This window comes from Sinohyriopsis cumingii, chromosome 6 (genome assembly GCF_028554795.1).
Source record: "Sinohyriopsis cumingii isolate HCF-2022 chromosome 6, ASM2855479v2, whole genome shotgun sequence".
Taxonomy (NCBI): Eukaryota; Metazoa; Mollusca; class Bivalvia; order Unionida; family Unionidae; genus Sinohyriopsis; species Sinohyriopsis cumingii.
Window position 1 is genome coordinate 135,022,108 of NC_142966.1, and position 23,528 is coordinate 135,045,635.

The window sequence follows — 23,528 nt, forward strand, 5'->3', positions numbered from 1 at the left end:
TTATGGGCCTATGAAAATTGAACATAGGAAATTTAAGCAGGAAGGAGTCTCTATTTAAAAAAGGGGTAGGTATGAAAGTCAAGGTCTTCTCGGGGCATATGAAGGGGCCCTGAAAAGGGCCTTTGGGTTTATGTTAACATACCCTACTGTTAACAGAGAGGGAATCTTTGAGATGTTCTTCTTTTCCTCAAACTACGTCTCACTTCAGGGCCGTACACTAACACCCTCTTGCCTCTCCACGTAAATCCTTCGTATCCACAGGCTTGTTTCTGTCCTATGGACAATAGTCCACTTGGATCGGGCATACATCGGTATGTCAGTCGGAACATCATCGATGAGATTAAAGTAGACGATTCAACTGTAGTCCATATGTTGGGGTGCCGAGAACAGGTGAAGGAATGCAGTGAACTGCGCTTATTTATAGGGAGAGGAAGGATTGAAACGGATCGAGTTGGTTAACCAATCCAAACACGAGTTACAAAATTCATTCAGCCCACGTCCAATTCGAAGACAGCAGTCCGTGACGTCACATTTCCTATATAGATTCGCTAGCGCCTGTGCGCGGTCTATCCATGAGGCAGTTTTTCAACATGACGGAAACTCAGAAAACGATAAATTAAGGTGCACCAACCGTGGAGACTACCCAAGGGAACCCGGACTTACTTTCAGAAGAGGTGAATTGGGATTTTGTGGATTTTCTTACCTCCCAAGAATTTGTTCTGGAACGAGTACCTTCGCCACCTTCTCCTTCTTTACCACACGTGAAAAAGTTTAGACAGAGACAGAAAGAAGATAAGGAGAAATTTATACAACAGCAAAAGGAAGCGGAACAAGCGTTTCTCCAACAGCAAAAGCAGCAAGAAGAAGAGGTAAGAAAGAAACAACAAGAAGAATCAGAAGCAAAGAAATAAGGGTGTGAAAGTCAAACGGTCAATGTACTATTAGACATTTTAGCAGAGTTAAGAAGTCTGAAACAAATGTATCAGACTTCCTTATTACGACCGAAGAGAATACGACCTTCCCGAGCTAAACACTCCAACCCTGTGACTAAGCCTACCGTACCACCCTTAGTGATTTCAACCAAATCATCATGATCATCAACATTACGCAGTCCAGAAGTAAACCTTGGCCGTGGCAAAGGCTTAAGGATTAAGGCAGTTAGAGTTGATAGTTTAATGATTGTTTAAACTCACCCATACACCCAAAGGCCCTTTTCAGGGCCACCCATATCTCTCGAAAAGAGATAGCCTTTCAATTGCCAACATCCATTCAAATTAAAAAGAAAAAAACAATTTGTTTTACCCCTATAGTACGTGTCTGTGTATGAGTGCGTGAGTATAGCTTCTTATTTTAAAAACAAAACGCAAAGACACTTACCTTTATATCTAATTTATTATTTTATAAATATTTACAATTCAATTCACAATTCACAACATAGCACTTTGAATAGTTCATAGACTTCTTCTGTCTCTTTGTTCATTCTCTCTTTTTTCAATTTCGTCACAGTCACAGTCTTTTCCTCCTCTTCCTCCTCACTTTCTTCCCTTCTTCTTTTCTTCTCCTGTTTCTTTTTCTTCACCTGTCTGCTTTCTTCGTCTTCTTCCTCTCAATCACTCTCCTCTTCTTCCTGCTCCTCTTGTTTCATAGGGCAATCTGGAGACCAGTGTCCTTTTTCTTGACAATGATAACAGATATCTTGACTTTTGTCTCTTTTAACCCCTGTTTTGCTTTTTTGTCGGTCTGTACACTCTGACGACCAATGCCCTTTCTTCTGACAGATATAGCAAGTATCTTGACTTTTATCTCGAAAGGAAGGAGACCAGTCCGACGGCTGGTCTGAAGACAATTTTAATGACCTCTCGCAAAGCTCTGATGAAACGTTCGATCTGGGTAGTCTCTTCCATCGTTCTGCTCGGTTTGAGAGTGAAATGAATAGTTTATATACGCTGGTCTGCCATGACTATAAAGCAGCCCATGGTGTTTAAACTTTAGTCATTTGACTTTTTGATATCAAAATGAAACGATCCAATTCATTTGAGAAGAAAGAAGAAGAAGAAAGTAAGAGGGAAGTCTTGGCACAAATTCATGCCAATGATTTTGAAGAGGACATGAGAGAACCAGAATTCAAACCCAGAGAGTTTTCCTCTAAACAAAGTTCACCATCCTTAGTCAACCCTGAAAAATACTATTCCTTTCGAGAGATGGAAAAGCGTCCATCTAGAAAATTTAGAACTACGGCTTACACATACACGGTAAAGATTTCAAGTCCGAAGTACCGTTGGAGAAAGCAGAAGGGTTCATCACCGAGATGTGGGATTCTTTGCTCGCCTCACTCAAGCGACAATGTCAACCCAAAGAAAACGATCGCTTGAGACTTTCAATACAACACGACGGCTTGAAATCCCCTGTTTGCATCCAGTTTAGCAGCCCTGCAGAATTGACCGCTTGCAAAGTCATAGACAAGATTCAACACGTGCAACAATCCAATGACCAGTTTGACATCACCGATGGAGAAGCCACACTAAGCATGACCCACGTCTCTCCTCCTCAAGGGACTGGACAACGCAGAAAAATGTTATTGCTGAACGGTCTTCGCAGCATCAAGCGTAGCCTCGTCCAAATTCACAATTCTCAAGACCAGATGAATTTAGCCAGGGCTATCGTGGTGGGACGAACCTATGCCGACAAGAACTATGGCTTTAACAATCGAGAGCAACACAAACATTGTTGATCAAAATACTCAGGTTGTTTAGCTTCTAAACCCTGTCTGGACGAAGGAAAAGAACGAGTGCATTGTTCAGCTTGTCTGCGCACGTTTGTCAGTCCTGCCTGTTACCAACAACATTTGAAGACACAAGGTTCACAGAAGAAATGTGCTTGTCAACTCCTGAGATTGTGCCCCACGTGTGGACAAGGCATATGTACCAATACTGCCAAGGTACACGTATGTTCAGGAAAGAACAAATGTCACATTTGTTACATTTGTCACAACATCGTGGACTTGGAACACCTATGCTACATGCAAAAATACAAACCCCAACAAGAGAAAGAGGATGGTCACAAGAAGAAAGGCAATTTCATCTTTTCCGATTTCGAATGCATGCAATAGACCGGTATTCACATTCCTAATTTCTACGTGGCTCATCGAGCGTGCGAGAAGTGCATTCAAGAACCTATCTTCAGTCATTGTCCTCACTGCAGTAAGATTCCTGGAGGACGTGAAAAAACTTTCGGGGATTAAACACGCTAGCCGATTTCGCTCAATTGGTCTTAGACCCCATCGAAAGACGTGGAGCCAAGAGGACATTGAACGTTACGGAAATTGTCATTGTCATGCCACTGTGATGGCTCACAATTTCTCCGGATACGATGGACAGTTTCTTTTGAGATACTATACGGAACATGGTACCGAGCGTCCTAAAGTCACTTTGAACAGAGCCAACATCATTTTCGTGCAAGTGGGAGAAATATAGTTTAACGATTCGATGAGCTATTTGGCCATGCCTTTGAGTCGAATGCGTAAAACGTTTGCAATGACAGAAATGGCTAAAGGGTACTTTCCACATTTTTTCAATACCGAAGTCAATCAACATGCCGTTCTAACCCATTTGCCTGAGGCTCACTATTACGACCCCGACAACATGCGTACCGAACAAAGAGAAGCTTTCTACGCTTGGTACCAGACCTATGCCTCCGACCGTTTCGACGTTCAGGAAGAAATGTTAAAGTATTGTCGTTCCGACGTTGACATTTTACGGCGATGCTGTGGAAAATTTCGAGAACTTTTCATGAAACATGGAGGGGTCGATCCTTTGAAAGAAGCTTGCACCATTGCCAAAGCATGTTCCTTAGAGTACCGACAACGATTCGTACATGAAAAGACCGTGGCTGTCATCAGTCCTCAATCGACCAACTATGTTAAACGTCAATACTTGGTCAAAGCCCTACGCTGTTTACATTACTTGTGCGACAGAGAAGACAAATGGATTCAGCATGCCCGCAACGGAGGGGGCGAAAAGACCATCGGAACGTATTCGGTCGATGGATACTACTTAGAAAACCCCAAGATCGTGTACGAGTTTAACGGTTGCTTATTTCACGGATGTCCCGTCTGCTACCCTGATCGTAACACTAAAAATCAGTTTTTACATCGAACCATGGAAGACTTGTACCAGGCCACTTGTCAGCGACGCCTAAATTTAGAACAGCAAGGATACCAAGAAGTGGAAATGTGGGAACACGAATACGATCACCGTTTGAAAACCGATCCCGAGTTTAAACGCATCGTGGAAAGTTACCAGTTCATGGACCCGCTGAATCCGAGGGACAATTTGTATGGAGGACGGACCAATCTACCTGTTTGCTGTACCAAGCCGACGAAGAGAAAGGAGGAGAAATAAAATACTTGGACGTGTGTTCGCAGTATCACTACGTGTGCAAATATTGAAGCTTTCCTGCAGGGCACCAGCAATTGTTAACGGAACACATTGACCTGAAAAACATTCGACAATACGAAGGCTTGATCAAGTGCAAATTTTTGCCTCCCACCGACTTGTACCGTCGCGTGTTACCTCACCATTGTCAAGACAAGCTGATGTTTCCTTTGTGCCGTACTTGTGCCGAAACGTGCAACGAAGATCAACCTTGTCAGCACACCCAGGAAGAACGTGCTTTGACGGGGACGTTGGTCAGCGTAGAATTGTTCAAAGCTCTGGATATGGGATACCAACTGTTAGAAGTGTACGAAATTTGTCACTTTCCCAAGACACAACAATACCACAAGAGTGACCCCAGTCAGAAAGGCATTTTCGCCGACTACGTGGATGCGTTTTTGAAACTAAAGCAAGAAGCCAGTGGCTATCCTTCCTGGTGTCGCACTCCCGAAGACCAAAAGACATTCAAAGATAAATAACGGGACCAGGAAGGCATTACTTTAGATCACATCGAGGAAAACGAAGGCAGGCGATCGTTTGCCAAAGTGATGTTAAATTGCTTGTGGGGTAAAATGGCACAACGGCCGTGTTTACCCAAGACGGAATATTTGACAGAACCTTCCCGCTACTTTCAGATGATTCACGACAAAACCAAATTCATGAAACACGTGGACGTCGTTCGCGAGGATTTGATCTTATTGAATTACGAAGAAACTCTGGACTTTGTAGAAGCCGATCCCTTTGGAAATGTCATCATTGCGGCTTACGTGACAGGTCATGCTCGCTTAAAATTGTACGAAGCTTTAGAACTGTTAGGGGAACGTGTCCTGTACTTTGACATGGACAATTGCATTTACATCGATCACCCGAGTCAACAGCACCCTGACATCGAAGGAGACCGTTTAGGACCCTGGACAGACGAGCACGCCGACAACAAGATTATAAGTTTCGCGAGTGACAGTCCTAAACATGAAGGCTACGAATACAGGGACAAGCAAGGAGAAGTGCACACGGAGTGCAAAGTGAAAGGATTGACTCTGAATTATCGTACCAGTCGAGTGGTGAACTTTGGCGTATTGAAAGAAGCCTTGGAGTCTGGAAAAGATGAACACTTTAAAGTGACCACCTATGAACCAAACAAGATTGTACGTTTACCCACTCACCACATCGTCAGTCGACCCTTGGAAAAAGTCTATCAAATCGTGTACTAGAAGCGAGTGCGGCTTCCCAACCACTTTACTTTGCCGTACGGACATGTCGATATTAAACATTGGTTGTAAGAAGATAGCCACCCACCAGAAGCATGACTTCGCCACAGGAAAAATTGAGTGAGAAATCCAGTGAGAACTCCAAGTTCAAACCCTACCATTTTCCGGTCTTCTTACATGACTATTGTGATTGTGCCTGTCGATTGGAAACGTTTCAAGCATGGCCTACAGATAGGGAAGGATTACCTTCTTCGAATGTTTTAGCTAGAACAGGATTTGTCTACTTGGGACCTGAGTCTGGATTGAGATACGAAATACAGTGTTTCGCTTGCGGACTGAAGTTACGAATGGATCTATGTATCTATAAAGATTCAGCTATTCTGGAACATACTCAATGGTCTCCGCACTGCCCTTACCTTTCTATGGCCTTTCCACCCATTACACTACGGTACAATTATGACGGTACCTTATAGACGGTTCCTTCCAAAACTAGACATAAAAAATGAACGATGTACAACCTTGAGACTGCATTGCGACTAGTATAAAAAGGGGCTATAGTCAAGATCGATAGTTCACTGTGACTACCAAGACCAAGCGAACAAGATGAATCCTTTGAAAGAGACAACATTCCAGTTTGGGGGTTGTAAAAAAGTTGTATCTTATCCTAGTGTGACTAAAATTGGATGAATAAGTCCCATGCATTTCGACGGAACATGTCCCGAAGGAAACTGCAAGTGTCCATGCGGTTACCATTGTAACTGCGAAACGGAGTTTGCAGAAGAGTGCGATTGTGAGCCTTGCGCTGGGAGCGATGCTGTACGTTGTGACCTTAGTGATGGCGTAAAGCATCATGGGAACTTTTGTTCTCACTACTCCTATCATGGAAAGTGATGCTGTACGTGTTAAACCTGAGGGATGCAAAAGGGATGCCGCTCGTCCTCTTGGACACTTTACTGAGTTTCATGGTAAATATGGATGTCCATCTTCACGTCTACCACCCTACGGATGTCACCAAGCCCTGAGCAAACTCTTGTCCATGTCACCCTACCCTCATCGAAACGAACCTGTGAAAGACAAATATTCGTTCCCTGTGCGTTTGTCGGAATACTGCGACTTTGAAAATCGTCTTCAATCGTTCAAAGGAAAATGGACTAAGTATCTGGGAGGACCGACCCCCGAAGAATTAGCCAGAGCTGGATATTACTACTTGGGTGAAGGGGATAAAGTCAAGTACTTCAGTTGCGGTGTGTCACTTCACCACTGGGAAAAACAAGATTCCGCCTACCTGGAACATGCTCGATGGTCACCGAATTGTCATCGCTTACCCTTAGTGGGACCGAGACATTGAAGTAACCTAGTATGTCGTTGAAGAAGAAACCAGGTTGGCTAGGGATCAAATGTTGGACATCACCGAGACCAGTATTTAAACTTCATTTCTAAAACGATATTGAATCATTACATAAAGAACTGCAAGAGAAGGTCTACAAGGAAGTTTGGCAGGGACTTGCTAGAGTGAAATCTCAATGGGTAACTGTAGAACTTTTGTGCCGATAAATTCACAAGAGAAAAGTGAAAAGGTCAATCAATGTGTTAGATTTATCTGGATCAAGTGTGCGTTCATCTTATTATATTGTTTTAGACCATTTACATCAAAAGATTTCAGTGACATTCTCGGACATTACCCTGAGTGGCAGTGGTCAGAAATTACTTACTATGTGGATTACTTTTGCTCTAGGAGAAGATTGTAAATTCAATTGTACGGACTGACCTTTCCATGGATACTTTACAAGAGAACATTCTTGGTTTGCCTGTGAAGTTGAGAGAACGCGTTTACCGAGAACTGGTCAAAATTCAAGTGAAACGTAAAGAAAAATTGCATCCGTTACGTCACCGATTTTTAAATCACTGGTACTTGAATGCTATAAGAAAACTGATTCGTCAGAAATTGTTCCAGTGGTCAGACCTTGTTCAGTACTTCCAGGTCGCCAATGATCCACGTGTTTCTGATTTTGTTACCTCGAGATTCACCTAGTGCAACGTATTGAGAAAGAAGAGTTAAAGGATTATCAACATATTTTACGTGGACTCTGTCTAGTGGAAGAGGAAACGTTTGAACGAACTCTGGACTGTAAGTTACAGAATGCAGCATTTAAATTCCCTACTGGAGAAAGAACATCTCTGGCTGGAAAGCACGTGTATAGCTTCCGAAACAAACAGAGTATAAAAACAGCTGCCATGCCAAGACTTTTATCATATGTGATTGAACAGATTCCATGGAAGGAACTCAATGACACTATTCAAACCGTGGAGGATTACCATCACTTAGTACAAGAACTGTATCCAATGAGTTCGAGACGACGAGTAGTGTGTGTCTTAGTGACTTGTTTTCTGGGATTTCGTTTACCAGCCGATTCCTTGTGGACTCTTTACGAACAGTACTTACCACCCAAATGGCCTTAAATGGTCACGAAAGACTCAATTGGCTCAAAGCCTTACGTTTGGATACTTCTCGACCTCTACGGGAAATAAAGATTCGTTAACTTTTAGCTACCGAAGACGTGTATGTCGATGTGTGTGTAGCTTGTGACTTACACCCCCATTGGACAGATGTACGTGCCTGGAAAAAGGGAGTTTTGAGGCTTGGACCCAAAAAGTGGCCCAGTATGCACGAGAGTTGTTCAACCTGTGTTAGTGACAGTGCCAGAAGAAGAACCAGTCGCCCAGGACAGGAATTTCGTGGACATGCCTGAAAGACCCTTTCGGAAGGACACTTGTGTGACCTTACCCCCTATAGAACTGGTCAGAACATTACCGAAAACATGTTCTACAGAAACTTGTTTCTATTCCACGTTGATCATTTTCATGTGCATTTGATCGTTGTACTTAAGCCTTTGGCTTTTATGTATTTTTGTCTTTCGTCTTCATGTTTAAAAACCTCAACAAACGTGTCCTGTAAAAAGTATACAAACTCTTGTCTTGACTGTTTTCGTATCACAAATGACATTCCTAACACTATGGCTACTTCTGCTGTCTCTCCTCCCTCTTCCTCTACTGTCAAAGTCATCGAAGAACACTTAGATCGTGCCAGTTGGGAGGCTTTGTATATTCGCCATCCCTTTAACATGCTCATTGCTGGATCTAGCGGTTCAGGCAAAACCGAATTTGTCAAACGTTTGATCGAACATAAACATCATTTGATCGATTGACCACATCAACGCATCGTGTAGTGTTACAAAGAGTGGCAATCGGCGTACAGACTTTTGCGAGAAAGTCAAGGCAATTCCATCGTGTTTGTGGAATGCATTCCTAAAGAAGGCGACGGAAGCGTCTCTGACTCCCGTTAAACCCATTTGGTCATTTCGACGACATGTAAGGAGAAGACGAAGAAGAAATCAAACTTTGGTTCTCGCGCAAAGGGCATCATCGTAATGCCAGTGTCGTTTACATCACCCAACATTTGTTTCAACAAAGTAAAGCCCATCGCACCATCAGTCTCAATGCGTATTACGTGGTCTTGTTTAAAAGCGCTCGAGATAAATCATAAGTGCAAGTTTTAGCCAGACAGTTAGGAACGCCTTGGCTGACTCAGGCATACTACGATGTCACTCAAGCTCCACACGCCTATTTACTCGTCGATTTGAAACCCACTACCCCTGATGATTTGCGATTTCGCACCCTTTTGTTTCACCACTGGTGCCAAGACGGAGGGCCTGTCTTGTACCCGTCTCCGTCGTCGACTTAACCCTGTAAAAAAATCTTTAAAACCTCGGCCACTTTTCGTCTGGCTCACACACCGTCAACAAGACATCCCTTCAGTCGCATCTTCCCGTCAAATTGATTCGTGCCTTGTATGGCATCTGTCCACAAATACGCGCTCGTGTCTTAGAAGCTATTCTAAAAGAAGTCTTACGATGGTTCACGGTGACAGCACGTCAATTACAACAAGGGATCATTCAGATTCCTCATCAAACCAAACGCTTTTATGATCGAAACAAAGTCGCTTTGACCCAACTGGTCGATCCTCGCATCGACACTCAGACCGAAAAACAAATCAGTTTGAAACCTGGAGGGAGCGGTACTCTAGGAGATGTCATCATTCGCTCTCTCTTAAGATGGGATCCTAATGACCCCAAAGTTTTCCCCAAGAAAAAAGTCAAACGAAGCTCCAAGAAGAAGAAAAAGAGTCACGGTGGCAAGGCCAGGTCCCTAAGGAGACCCGTGTCTCCAAGAACTTCTCCGGTGGAGGGACCCACGTCTTTCCAGTCACCACCCCGGAAAATGAAAAGCCCCCAGAAAAAGAAACAGAGAAAAAGTCGCCAGAAAAAGATAAGCCCACAGAAAACTAGTCGCAAGAGAGGCACTTCGGCCAGGACGCAACCTTACACTCGCAAACCACGACCTGCAACGGCGGTGACCGCTTCTCCGGTAGCCTCAGGTTCATCCACTTCTCCGTTGATGACACCAAGATCTGAGAAGTACTTGGAGACGTTGATCACACCAAGAACGTCTCCATTTATGACACAAAGAACTTCTCCAGTGGCGGGACCCTCCAATTTAGTGGCAGTGGCTGCTGTTCACAAAGTACCTTCTCCCAAATCAAACTCCAAGAAAGATCGGCCATGTTACAGAGTTTACTGGTTTTGTCTAAGCAAGAACTGGCTCGATTTAGTCCGTTACGTACCCCTGCACGACGTGTCATGCCCGTCCTCAAGTTGATACGACGCAAAGACAATCAGTGGCGGCGCGTTACAGTATAAAAAAGATCTGTGACAAAGTAGCGGTATCAGTGTATTCCCAAACGATGTCACCTCACAGAAGTGCACACCGTCACTATCGTCAAAAGAAACAGAAAGAGACAAAGACAGACTCGTCATCCGACAAAGCGCTTAGCCAAGCATCGACGTTATCCTAAGAAAAGATACAGTCGTTCCAAGAAAAGAGGAGTCAACAAAGGGGAGGATTCCTTGGCGATTTTGGAAAACACATTGCCACCTTTATGACAAAACGATAGTCCCCAAAACAGATAAAAGGACGTGTGTTAAGTCATTGACGTTAGTGTAAGTTTGTTGAGTGTCCCGGAACCCACAAGCAAAGATGTCACCCTCCAGAAAACATCCCTCTTCTAAACCCCAAGGAAAGAAAAGGAAAGGACTGCCTCCACGTTTAGTCAAACATGGGGACATGTTATCTGTCCTGTCCAAAGCTTCTCCACCCCTGCGATAAAACTCTTTCAAACGGCCTCCAAAGAGGTCATCGATACCGTGTACGTTTTGAAAGGCACGATCCCTTTGTCCAAACACCAGAAACAATGCTTAGGCAAACATCGTAACGTTCTTCGCCAAATGGTTCAAAAGAAAATCCCTATTCGTCAAAAGAAGATGTTGGTCCAACGTGGAGGAATTTTAGTCCTTTTGTTACGCCCATTACTGAAAGGAGTCTTGGGAACCGTGTTGGGAGGACTCGTGGGAGCAAGATAAAAAAGCCCTCTGGAGTCCCAAGATCTCAGAATTGACCCCTGACATCCCATGGAAGGACGAAAACTAGCTTTAGTGCCTTACACAAGATGGATGGAATATTATCGTTGGCAAGAACAACGGACCCAGCATTTACCTCCCAATCCCAGTTTAAGCGAGATGTCATGGTTGCAACACGAATTGTAGTTCATGATGGATCCGAAAATCGGAAAAGTACTGTCAGCTCTTGCAACGACTGCAACTCTTTCACCAAAAAGCTTTAGACGAAACAGCTCTTCCCACTATGAAAGATTTTAAGACGTTGATGAAAAATCCAGCAATATCACCACTACCACCACTACTACCAGTGACCAAGACAGAAAAAGGAGAAGAAAAAGAAGAAGAAGAAGGGTTTCAAACTCCTCCAGAAAAAGAACGCAAGTTAACAACACCACCTACCTCCAGAACTGGATGGATTAAAAAGATGATGACCACCCCTTCTTCATCAGAAGAGAAAAAGAAGGTGAAGACAGAAGTGAAACAAGAACCGATATCCCCTGTTCAGACATCCTCCTCCTCGATACTTATTGCCGGTCGCACACGCAAAGCATTCCAATCAAAGAAAATACCCCAAGAGAAAAAGTGTAGCATCCTCCAAATGTGGGTGCCTTATTAAGAAACAAAAAAACGGAAAAGGTGTTAGCCAGCATTTACTACAATCCATCCCATCCTGCAGGTTACGGAGGAGTTAACAAATTGTATCGTGCAACCAAAACGCGACTGAAAAGTCTCCGTTTAACTGAAGTGCAACGATGGTTACAACAACAAGTTACTTACACTTTACACAAACCCATTCGACGCAAGTTTTCCAGAAGTCGCACCCGAGTGGAAGGCATCGGTCATCAATGGCAAGCCGATTTAGCCGATGTCTCTCATTTGGCCAGCTACAATCGTGGCAACAAATATTTGTCTTGTGTCATCGACGTCTTTTCCAAATTTGCTTGGGTCGTGCCCTTGACTTCCAAATCGAGCAGCGAGTTAGTGCGAGCCCTGCAACGGGTGTTGAAACAAAGTGGTCGTCACCCTCTTCGATGGCAAACGGACAAAGGTGTCACAGAATTAGGCAAACAAATAACTTGGTTTAGTCTGAAAACAATTAGACTATTTCTCGTTGTACATGCGTACAACGTTATATAGGGTGAATGTGTTTTTCCAGGTAAGCGACTGTATTAACATGCACCTAGCCACAGATTACTTGTGTCGGGTATCATGACTAACATGAGGTGCACGTGTATTCTACCCCGACTTGTACTCACTCTCCTATGGATTTAAATAAGACGATTCCCGAAAAACCACACTGGTCATTTTTTGGATCACGTCAAGGAGTATACACTCTCCTTTATTATCCAGCCATAGGGCTGCGTATGTGAATCTGTATCTGCGTCTGCGTCTGTGCGTCTGTGTGTCTGTGTTGGCAGCTGTGACTGTGTTTCAAGCTGTTTCTGACTGTGTTGCAAGCTGTTTCTGACTGTGTTTGAAGATGATTCTGACTGTGTTCGTAGCTGACTGTTATAGTAGCTGACTATTATGGTAGTTGACCGTGTCTGTAGCCGTGAATGTATATGAAATGTTATTGTGAATATAACTAGAGCGGTCCGAAGCTGTACGAAGCAGTCTAAAGTTTCATGGAGTCATCTGGAGCTTCCAGAACAACGCAATCTGTTGTGATAGCATTATTGTGAATCTTAGTCGTGATAATATTATTGTGAATCTTAGTCATGATAAGATTGTTTTGAATCTTTAGTTGTGTCAAAGATTATTGTGAATCTTTAGTTGTTTCAAAGATTATTTTGAATCTTTAGGTGTGTCAAAGATTATTTTGATTCTTAAGTTGTTTCAAAGACTATTTTGAATCTTTATAATTTTGTTCTTGTTGAACAACATACTGTTTAAGGGGTAAGTGCAGTGCATGAGGGTTCTTGGATCTGCACTTCATTTTATTCAATATTTGTTTTGTTTTTTTTTAATTGTATTTTTTTGGCATCATATATTTATTATTATTAACTCATTCATAAATTTCCATCTTTCTTACACTGTGTCTGGCTTGTTCATTTCATCCAAAAACCCACTCGGTTACAATTCTGTGACAAAAGGTACCTAATTTCTGAACCAAGCTTTCCAAACGAATTAAAGAAACGTGACAGTCATTTTTTCACCACCGAGAATCACGAAACCAAGGCCAGTATTATGGAATGTTTGCAACGCACATTCAAAGAACGCATGTAGAAATATTTTACGCATCACCACACTCTGAAGTACATCGACATCCTACCGAACCTGGTGCAAGCGGACGTGCCTCGCAAGAAGTGACTCCCGACAACGAAGTGGTAGTGTTTGAGCGCCTGTTTGGTACGTCCCCGACGAGGGCTGTCTTCAAGAAAAGTGGAGTGTTGGCCGTAGGAGATTGGGTGCGCATTGGCAAAACCAAACGCACTTTCGACAAAGGTTACTTACCGAACTGGACCACCGAATTGTTTCGTGTCACTGGACGAGTGCATGGTCGTGATCCTGCCGTCTACAAATTGGAAGACATGAACGGAGAAGTACTCAAAGGTACGTTTTACTTACCTGAGTTACAACGTGTCACCAAAAAAGAAGACGACATCGAAAGCATTCTCGAATGCAGAACACGTAAAGTGGGCAAACGACGTGTCAAAGAATCAAAGTACGTTGGAAATGATATCCACCCATTTTGATTCTTAGATCGACGCATCGCAAGTCATCGACTAAAAAAAGAAGTGACCATCATGCCCTTTCACATAGACTCAGCTACTGCGATCACTCCTTCACCCAATTCTTCTCTGCAAGATTTACAAAAGCAACCCTTGTGGGTGTGGTATGGAGAACGTGTGCCTAAAACGCAAATCGTCTTTTTCTGCCAAATCTTTGTGGTGTATTGTGTCATCGGGGCAGCCATTGCCAATTTGAGTTTGCAATAAGGACACAAACAATTGTGGACCATTTTATTTAGCAGTTGCATCGGTTACCTGCTTCCCAATCCCTCCCTGAAATTCACATCGAACTAGAACAACGAGAACCTTGTGTACAGTGCCAGTGCCAGTCAGCACTCCAACAACAATAACAATCCCATTTTGGGCGGAGACACGCCTCTGACTTCCAGTAACCCCTCGGACAGCCACAGAACTCTGGAATTATGAACAATAACAACCAATTTTACTTAACCTTACCCAATGACAGTTCCATGGAGGTGTTTCCCAAGAACACTTTGTGCTGTTACACGGTCAAATTATCTCAGACCATCCAATTAGATCACGAAGCCCATTGGGAAGTGGTTTTGGTAGAAATCATTCACCCGACCCAAGTCCTCAATGTCCTTCCCAATCACAATTATTTTTCAGTGGAAGATCATGACGAAAAATTGCAAAAGTACTTGAATACCCATGTCAAATATGAAAACAAAACGTATGATGACAAAACTCAAAAGTGGTCCTATCACTTGTTCGTTCCTCCAGGCTATTATTTTAGTGGTCAACATTTTAGTGAGTACCATTACCTCCAGATTTAATGTCGTGTTTCTTAAGCTTTGGAAAGTGTCACACAAAGTGTCACCATGGAGTACCACAAATAAGTTCGTCGCTTCCTGGTGAAATTTGATCGGGGTAAAATCATATGTATTTTAATTTGTCCTGAATTGTTTGAGATGATTGTCGGGGACATAGACATGAGGATGGCCATGATCAAGAAAAACGAATTACCAGTCATTTCCGACAACGCTTCTTTTAGCAAGTTATTTCGTTCCCCGGTAGAACTGAACCTTAGGACTGCATTTGATCTTTGTGTTCTCTGATGTGGTGGAGTACAATGTGGTGGGACACACCTCCGTACCGTTACTGCGTGTCATTCCTTTAAAAGTGGATTCTGCCACGGTCACTGACGAGGGAGGTGAAAACAATTATCACATACACCGTGAATTTGTACATCCTCACTATTAGGCTGTCAGCAAGTCGTATTTGGACACGGTCAACATTGCTATAAAAGGAGTTCTGGGACAAAATAGTCCATTTACCAAAGGAAAAGTCACGGTGAAACTCCATTTTCGAAAACGGTTCTCTAACGAGTCGTAAGTCATGCATCCAGTGTACCAAGGGGTCGCTCGACAGCGAGGACACGGTTTAGGAGATATGTTAAAATCGACCTTTCGTTCGGTGGCTCCGGCGTTGAAACCGATGGTGACACGCGGATTGCATGCCTTGAAATATGCCGCATTGACACACGGCAAAGAATTTCTCCAAACTGTCATCATCGACAAACAAAACCCAAAAGAAGCTTTCATAAGAGCAGGCATAAATGTCTTGCTGCAAACGGGCAAAGACTATTTGGGTCGACGAGACACTCCTATAAATGCCCTGAACCCTACTGAGTCAGGCATTAGAGCTTTCCTGACGACAAAGCAAGGACAAGGCAGAAAGAGACGAAGAAGAAAACACCCTTTCACCAGACTTAGCACTTCTAAAGCTAGAAAGACATAAAATGAAGAACCGTTCGAGACTTAGACGTTTTCGATTATTAAGGTATTGAGAAACAGAAAAAATGATGCACCGAGAGTCTTGCGCCTGTTCCAAGTCGGAACTGGATCTGTTTGCTATGCCACCCACCATGATGACGATGCAAGAATCCCAATCGGTGGAATTTCGTCCCGTCTCCTCTTTGACGGATTCAGCTCCAATCGAGTTTGATATCAAAGGTTAGCCCAAAGATTACATCGATCTGAATAGCAGTTACCTGTATTTGAAAGTCAAAGTGATCAAAATGGACAACACTAATCCAGGAGGCGATGCTAGAGTAGCTTCTGTCAACAATTTCATGCATTCCTTGTTCAGCAAAGTGGACTTGTACTTCAATAACAAACTGGTCAGCAGCAGCATGGATACTTACCCTTATCGTGACTACCTGGAAAATTTCTTGACGTACGAAAAAGAAGCCAAGAATACTCATCTGGATGCTTGCGTGGTATGGAAACCTAACAGCGGGTGATAACACGTTTAACGATACAGCCCTCACAGCAGATGACGATCCTCACAATGTGGGGATTAACACACGTAGAAAAAAATTCTGCAAGGACGTAGTTTAGAACTGATGGATCGTTTGCATTTGGACATGTGGTTAAAAGAAAAGTATTTACTAAACGGGGTGGATATTCTTCGACTGAATCGTAGCAGTACCGCTTTCCATTTGATGGCTCATCCTAACGAGTACAAAACCATCATCCAAGAAGCCAGGCTCTACGTGCGACGCGTGGAAATAAAAACGTTCACTATTCCTACTGGACTTCGATCCATGATTGAAGATCATCTGTTCCAAGGACAGTTACCCAAACGTTTAATCCTTGGCATCGTGAGCAATGCAGCCTTCAACGGATCCAGCAGTCTCAATCCTTTTGAGTTTAAGCATAACAATATGCCCAAGACTGAAGTCAGTCACGATGGCAAAACCTTGTGTAAAAGACCCATCGAGCCTGACTTTAACAAGAAGAATTACTTGAGATCGTTCTTGTCCCTGTACGAAGCCAAAGGTCAGTTAGGAACCAACACCAGTCACGGTATTTCGTACGAGGATTATGAAGGAGGTTATGCTTTGTGGGCTTTTGATTTCACTCCAGACCAAGGCAGCGACGAAGGACATTTCCACCCTATAAAATCCGGCCAGATTCGTGTGGAAACTCAGTTTGCAAAACGAGACCCTGATGAAACGTTGAACGTTGAACGTCATCCTGTATGCAGAATTTGACAATACGATATAAATCAACAGTTTGAGAGAAGTCATTCTAGATTATTAGAAGCTATGGAAGACTGTTCTCCCTCTTTACCTGCTGGATAAACTTTGGACATGGAATGTGAACAGACCATGAAAGAAGAAGAATCCCAAGACAAAGACGAAGAAGTCATCATGATGAAGTCGAGATGGCCAGAACAAGAAGCCCATTTAGTCTCCTGTTTTGCTACAGTCCTGGGAGATAAAATGAAGGAACTGATCAAGAAAGATTATTATGGATGTTAAAACGATCATCCCAGTCAAATTCAACACGATAAATGTCTGATGCTGAGTCAAGAAGGAAAATTGGACTAGTATCTGGAAAAAGCTTGGAGTCTCATCGAAATAAAATTCTTGTTTGATCAGTGGTATAAAGACTTGCGTCAATATTCTTCTCCTCCATTAACGCCTCTTGAGATCCGTCGCATAGAAACTCTCTTGAACCAGGATCCGAAGTCGGAGCTCGTACCCTTTTACTTGACAGACATTTTCCAAGAGAAAATCAGGATCGAACTGATCACTTATTGTCACCTGTGAAGAAGAAGAAAAAACAAACAAAACATGGATACCTGGGAACTTTATTATCTTTTGAACCACATTTCGTACACTGTTTGGAATCCTGTCGTATGTGCTAAAGATGAATTGCTTCTTCGCAAACCTTAAAACCATCAAGCTTATGTGATCAACACTGACGACAGCCAGAAACCCAATAATGTTGTTTGAAGTTTGGGGATAGTAGATTTGGGTTTGATTTGACTGCTTTACATATGTGGATAGTATATTATTTCTTTAATGAAATTTTTTAGAATAGTGATGGGTAGTATAAAAAAGTGAGTGTTTCTTTTAGATCCGCACGTTTTGGGTCATGATCTAGGTAATATATGTTTTATGTTTTAGGGGGTTGTTTTCCTTCACGTCCGCGCTTTTCGTATAAATTGAAAACCGCTCGGCATTCTAGCTACCCTTGTTGATTGATCAACACTACAAAATGAGCAGAAGGCTAGCGAAACTCCTTGAACTTCATGTGCACCTCGAATATGGCAGGCTCATACTGAATGAGCTGGCTGCAGAGGCTATAGTTGAAGAAGGAAGGATGAAAGAGGAGGACAGAAGAAAATAAGAAGAGGAGGAAAAGGAGAGAGGAATGGCTGTACCACAGCCACAACAAAGAACTTTCAGAATCACAGAGACAGAAGATTGGGATTCTGAAGCCACTCATCCCGCCTCTGCACTCCCAGCGAAAAGAGTGAAAGGAGACTGGAGTAGGAGATGCGTTTGCGCTGCCAGGCCGGTGCCAACCACTGACAGGTGTATGTGAAGTTGGAAAAAAAAACCCAGCCCTTTTCAGGGCTACCCCAACCTCTAGAAAAGAAACAGTAATAGATTTGCCAATGTTTTTATATAGAGTAGTGTGAATATAAACACTCACTCTTTTTTCCTAGTGTGAGTGTATGTGTTTATGATTGTAAGCGCTCACGTACGTTTGTGTGGATAGTAGATTATTGGGTTTTGTAAGTGCTCAAGTAGGTTTGTGCGGATAGTAGATTATGGATATGATTTTGCTGCTTGGCTTGTGTGGATAGTATAATTTGGGTTTGATTTGGCTGCTTTGCGCGTGTGTGTGTGTGTGTGTGTGTATGTGTGTGGATAGTATATAATGAGGTTAAATTATATGGCTCATCAACTTTGTGTGGATAGTAGATAATATGAGATGAGAAAAGTAGGGGATGGTTTCCTTCACGTCCGCGCTTTTTATATAAGAACCCACAATGTTCGTCGTTCGCACCATTTTACAAAGAATTAAAAAAAAAAAAGATGGCGTCAAACTACCTTGAAAAAATGAAAAAATGGCAAGACGTTTTGGACAATTTAGGAATAATGGAACAGATGTTAGTGAAACTGGACGAGGATCGCTGTTCTTATAGTCCATATAGAATAAAGATGGAGATCAACAACATCAAAAAGCTAAATAAAATAATAAGTGATCTGTTGAAAGAAATAAAGGAGGAGAAGGTGGATGAAGAGGAAAGGATAATGATGAGAGCTTGGAATGAAAAAATTGAAAAGGAAGAAGAAAATGAGAAGAGGAAGAAAGAAGAGGAGGAGAAGCAGAAAAAGGAGAAAAAGAAGAAAAAGGAGGAAGAAAAATAAAGAAAAGAAGAGAAAAAGTGTAGGAACGAAAATAAGAAGCTGGTGGAGGAATATAAGAAATTAGAAGAAGAAGAAGAAGAAGAAGAAGAAGAAGAAAACCAAAGGCCCTTTTCAGGGCCACTCATAGGTCTTGAAAAGATATTCCCTTTCATGCCTACCTTTTTTAAACAAATATATATTGCCTATTGTGTGTTTGTGTGTGTGTGTGTGTGTGTGTGTGTGTGTGTGTGTTCTATCCATCTCCCTGTTAATTTTTCCCTTGATGCTAAACAGTCCCACCCTGTTCAATTCCCCTTGACGCTAAAAAGTCCCTTATTCCCATGTTAAATTTCCCATTGACGCTATATCGTCCCACTTCACTACTCATGTGGCAGCCTCCTCATCTTTGAGAACACATTTAAATTATAACTACCATCGTCTCTCTGCTACATACATAAAGTTTTGAATAATTTGACAGCATACAAGTTAATCCACGTTTCCATGAATAATATTTATTACACGGAAAATGATGTAAAGGGAAGCAAATACACCTCATATGCATTTCATTGAGTTATCTCCCATAAACTTTTCACGGTACAGATTACAAAGTTGATTAATTTCATAGCTGTTTGGTTTACTTTCCTTGTAGTTTACTCTCGTCCCAAAGTTGAACTAATTGTTTGTAATTTCATGTGTTGGAACAATATAACAATATAAATTACATGCATCCGTATGATTTAAATTATTTACTCCTTTATTTCATGCTGGAATGCACACTGCTTCACCTCCCGTTTTGGTGCTTGTACAGGATGTTGTAATACACGTTAACTGATGTGGCATGCATCCACATATTTGTCTATGGTAAGGAAATCAAACTTTCTCTTCTCAAATGTTTCTTCTTTCCTTCTTCCTCTTTTGATTCCTATATTACAAGCTACATGTCGTGGCCGCGGGTGGCCGAGTGGCCAAAGCGCTCGCCTTTACTAATCACTGCTATATCACCTCTGTCCGTTTGGTTTGGAATCTTAAACTCGGACGATGTGGTTATATAAGAAAGCTTCCTAATAGCTTCTCGGGGTCGGTGGTTTTCATCAGTTATACTGGCCACCATATATAGCCTAGCATGTGCTAGAAATGGCGTTAAACTCATAGCAACAACAAGCTACATGTCCCTTTTGGACGTACAGTTTACCTTTGTTTTTACCTCCTTCTGACTTGTTGTACTATTATTTTTTCTTGGCATTTTTTCTAAATTTTATTCCGAACATTTTACCTAGAATCCAAACTAAATGCTTTAAAACTATTGTCTATTCTATATGGTGACCTAATGGCTTATTTACTGAACTGTATACACTACCACAAGGGACACAAGTTTTTGTATTCATGTTGCAGAAACTATGGGGGAAGCTGGCGGCTGTTCAACAACTGGGGTACGTTTATTCATGTATCAGTGGTCAGTGACAAGTTTTGAAAACCTATACTTTGTGATAAAATTGGGTCGTGTCCACATGACCCTTATATATTGTTCTATGTCTACTAAGCAAATCTAAAGTCCTTTATTTTAGAAGAACAACGTAACCTTTTTGGAGTAGGAGAGGTTAATACAAATTAATACGTTGAAGTTTGCCCAAGTTATTACATAATATGATCCAATGTGTTTTATCTCATATCACCAAAAAGAGGTTCAGTAAGTGCTGATATAAATAAAATTCAAGTCATAGTTTAAACAATATATTGTGTTCAAAATGTATACTTTTGTTTGTAAAGCACATGTTTAAAAACAACAGTTGAAACAGCTAAATGACATTTGTAAGCAAGACTAAGTACATTTGCAACGTATTCAGTCCAGAGTTTATATTAACGATTATTGTCAACATCAGGGTTGGAATTAGGAACACCTGCTCCGGTTAGGTATGTCCAGGGAGCGGACCTAAAGATGTGTGTGTATGTGTGTGTGTGTGTGTGAGGTGAGTGAGCATCGGATTTAGAATTAAACAACAAAGCTATCTGAGAGTTGCACTATGACTTTCTGACTACATGTGACACGAAGTTAATTTATAATAAGATCATGTATTGTATTTTTACGATTTGTTTTATTTTAAAAATGTGATACAGAAGGTATATTTATTTTACCATACGTTAGGATTGAGGTCGATGTGGAAAACAATTAGTAGCGTTATGCCAGCATAAGGCAGTGGCAACCGTCTTTGCCTGGGATTTACTACAAAACATGGGCATTTAAAACAAATAGATCGATTTCTTAAATAACCATCATGTAAGAACAATAACTATAAAATGAAGCCACGCGGACAAATACAGAGACTAATAATGAGTAATTTGTATTAATTTATTCCAAATAACCTTATAATGAGCATGACTACCGGTCCAGTTTTTCTGCGAAAATGTCGGAATGTTTACAATTGTTATCTGAACAACGACCATTTCGAGAAATTGACGATAGTTGACATGAAATAACTTCGTTACTGGTACTTTTATATCAGATTATGAATGTAAAAAACATAAGAAGAAAAAAAAAAACGCTATCGTTTTAAATCATGTGCACTAAATGTAGGAGTTTGTAAAGGTAATAAAGGTAATAAGTACCGATTCCCTGTTGAAGTAGGGAGACCAAACGGTAAATGTACTAAACTGTCAACAACATAACATTTTTACATATTCTCTGACTAACCTGTATATAAGGTATTATTAAAGGAAGACCTATCATATATATATGACCATACTTGCATTATGAACTCTGGGTCATTGTCTAGGGAACGGGATGAACACAAAGATTGCGTGTACGTTATGCAAACAAGCATATTAATGTGCGATGACGAATCATTGTAATTGTTCTAATAATAAAAATAACAACAACAATAACAACAACAACAATAATAATAATAATAATAATAATAATAATAATAATAATGATAATGATAATAATAATAATAATAATAATAATATAGTAGTATTGGTAGTAGAAGTGGTAGTCGTAAGAGCATATGATCTATGCTTAAAAATAAAATGCACTTATACTTAACTTTCGTGTTATAAAGCTGATTTTCGATGTTATCTATTCCGTATATTATTTTATTTATAATGGCATGGAATCAATGTAATGCGCGCTGGTTAGAATAGGGACAAGAGGACATACCAGGAAGTAAATTGTGTATTTATGGATAACATAAGATTCAGCTAATGGAATAAAATATTGAAAAATTAAATTCAGTTGCCCTCATTGTGAGCTTTCTACGGGGAAAATGCATTCCGTGACAGGTATCTCTATTGTGAAGACTAAATAAATCCGATTTAGCTAAATTAAGATGGCGGATAAATCGGACATATCATAGCTTTCAACTTTCGATTTCAGCATTTCTCCGCTATCAGTTCCAAACCTAACAAATACGCGAGTTAAAGCATTATCATAGAGAATAATATAAATTATTGATAATTCAAGTTAGGAAACATAAAGACATGTATGCTATACCTACGTTTAAGTTCTGTATCCAGTCGTCTCCTTCCAAATCCAGGCTTGGCTGTTCAAAGGCAGATTGCCCCTGGGTGTTATGTTTACTAACTATAGCAACTGGGAGCATTGTGGGAACTTATTAAATGCTCTGAACTATGCAAATATACAGGTGGCAGCTCATAAGGGAAGTAAATTGGGATTGTAAATAGCCATTTAGTTTGTCCATCCTACACTGCTAAAACCACTGTAGGTTCTCCTAATTACAACCATGATCACCAAAATCTGGTGATCAACAAACTCTTCCAAAAAACAAATTGCACAGATATGATAAATGCATATTTTGGAAGAAATGTGCTCTCACTTCCTTCAGAGACAATAGGATTCAAAATATACTTTCAATGAAACAAAATGTATTACTTTTTTCAGGTAAGGTTATTCAATGTTTATCATCATCATCATTGGCGACTCAGTCTCGAAAGACCATGCGAATAGCGCCCTTGGGGTGTTGTCTGTCTCTGTTGGCATCGTCTGATGTGGCTGTGCAGGCCTATACGAAAGAAAAGAAGTAATGAAAGACAAAATAGAAAGAAAGAGAAATAGACGATCTGATGAACTGCTTTTTATTAGACGCTTTGAGAAAATGAAACATGTACTGAATTATTTACCTATCCTAGTATCACAACCGTATTTTGTCCAATAGTTAGACAAAAAACAACATAAACTGTTACTTGTATAGCTTCGAGTGATTCTGGCAAAGGGCATTTAAACAATGTATGCTGCTGCTACTACTGCTACTACTACTACTACTACCACTATCCTGTTGATATTATCACTTTTCTTCTTCTTCTTCTAATTTCACTTTCAATTTAGCATTTAGATGTCAAATGGAAACAACTCTCTCACGTTCTCTATTCATGCTGTCATTTTATCATACACATAAATGCTATTTCAAGTGACCAAAGACTTACAAAAATGATACTAACAGCTACCTCGCTTGGTGCTC

At 41.2% G+C, this 23,528-nt stretch overlaps 1 protein-coding gene across 2 annotated transcripts in view; it reads right to left on the reverse strand.

The window, feature by feature from the left end:
• Positions 1-22,613, reverse strand: part of LOC149798047 (heat shock 70 kDa protein 12A-like) — an 84,366-nt gene extending 61,753 nt beyond the window's left edge. The window contains exon 1 of one of the 2 annotated variants that reach the window (XM_089963133.1): positions 22,548-22,613. The gene's annotated coding sequence lies outside the window, so the exon portion shown is untranslated. Of the gene's footprint in view, positions 1-22,543 lie in introns of both variants that reach the window. The other variant, XM_089963134.1, reaches the window with a different exon arrangement.
• Between the last annotated feature and the right edge of the window lie 915 nt (positions 22,614-23,528).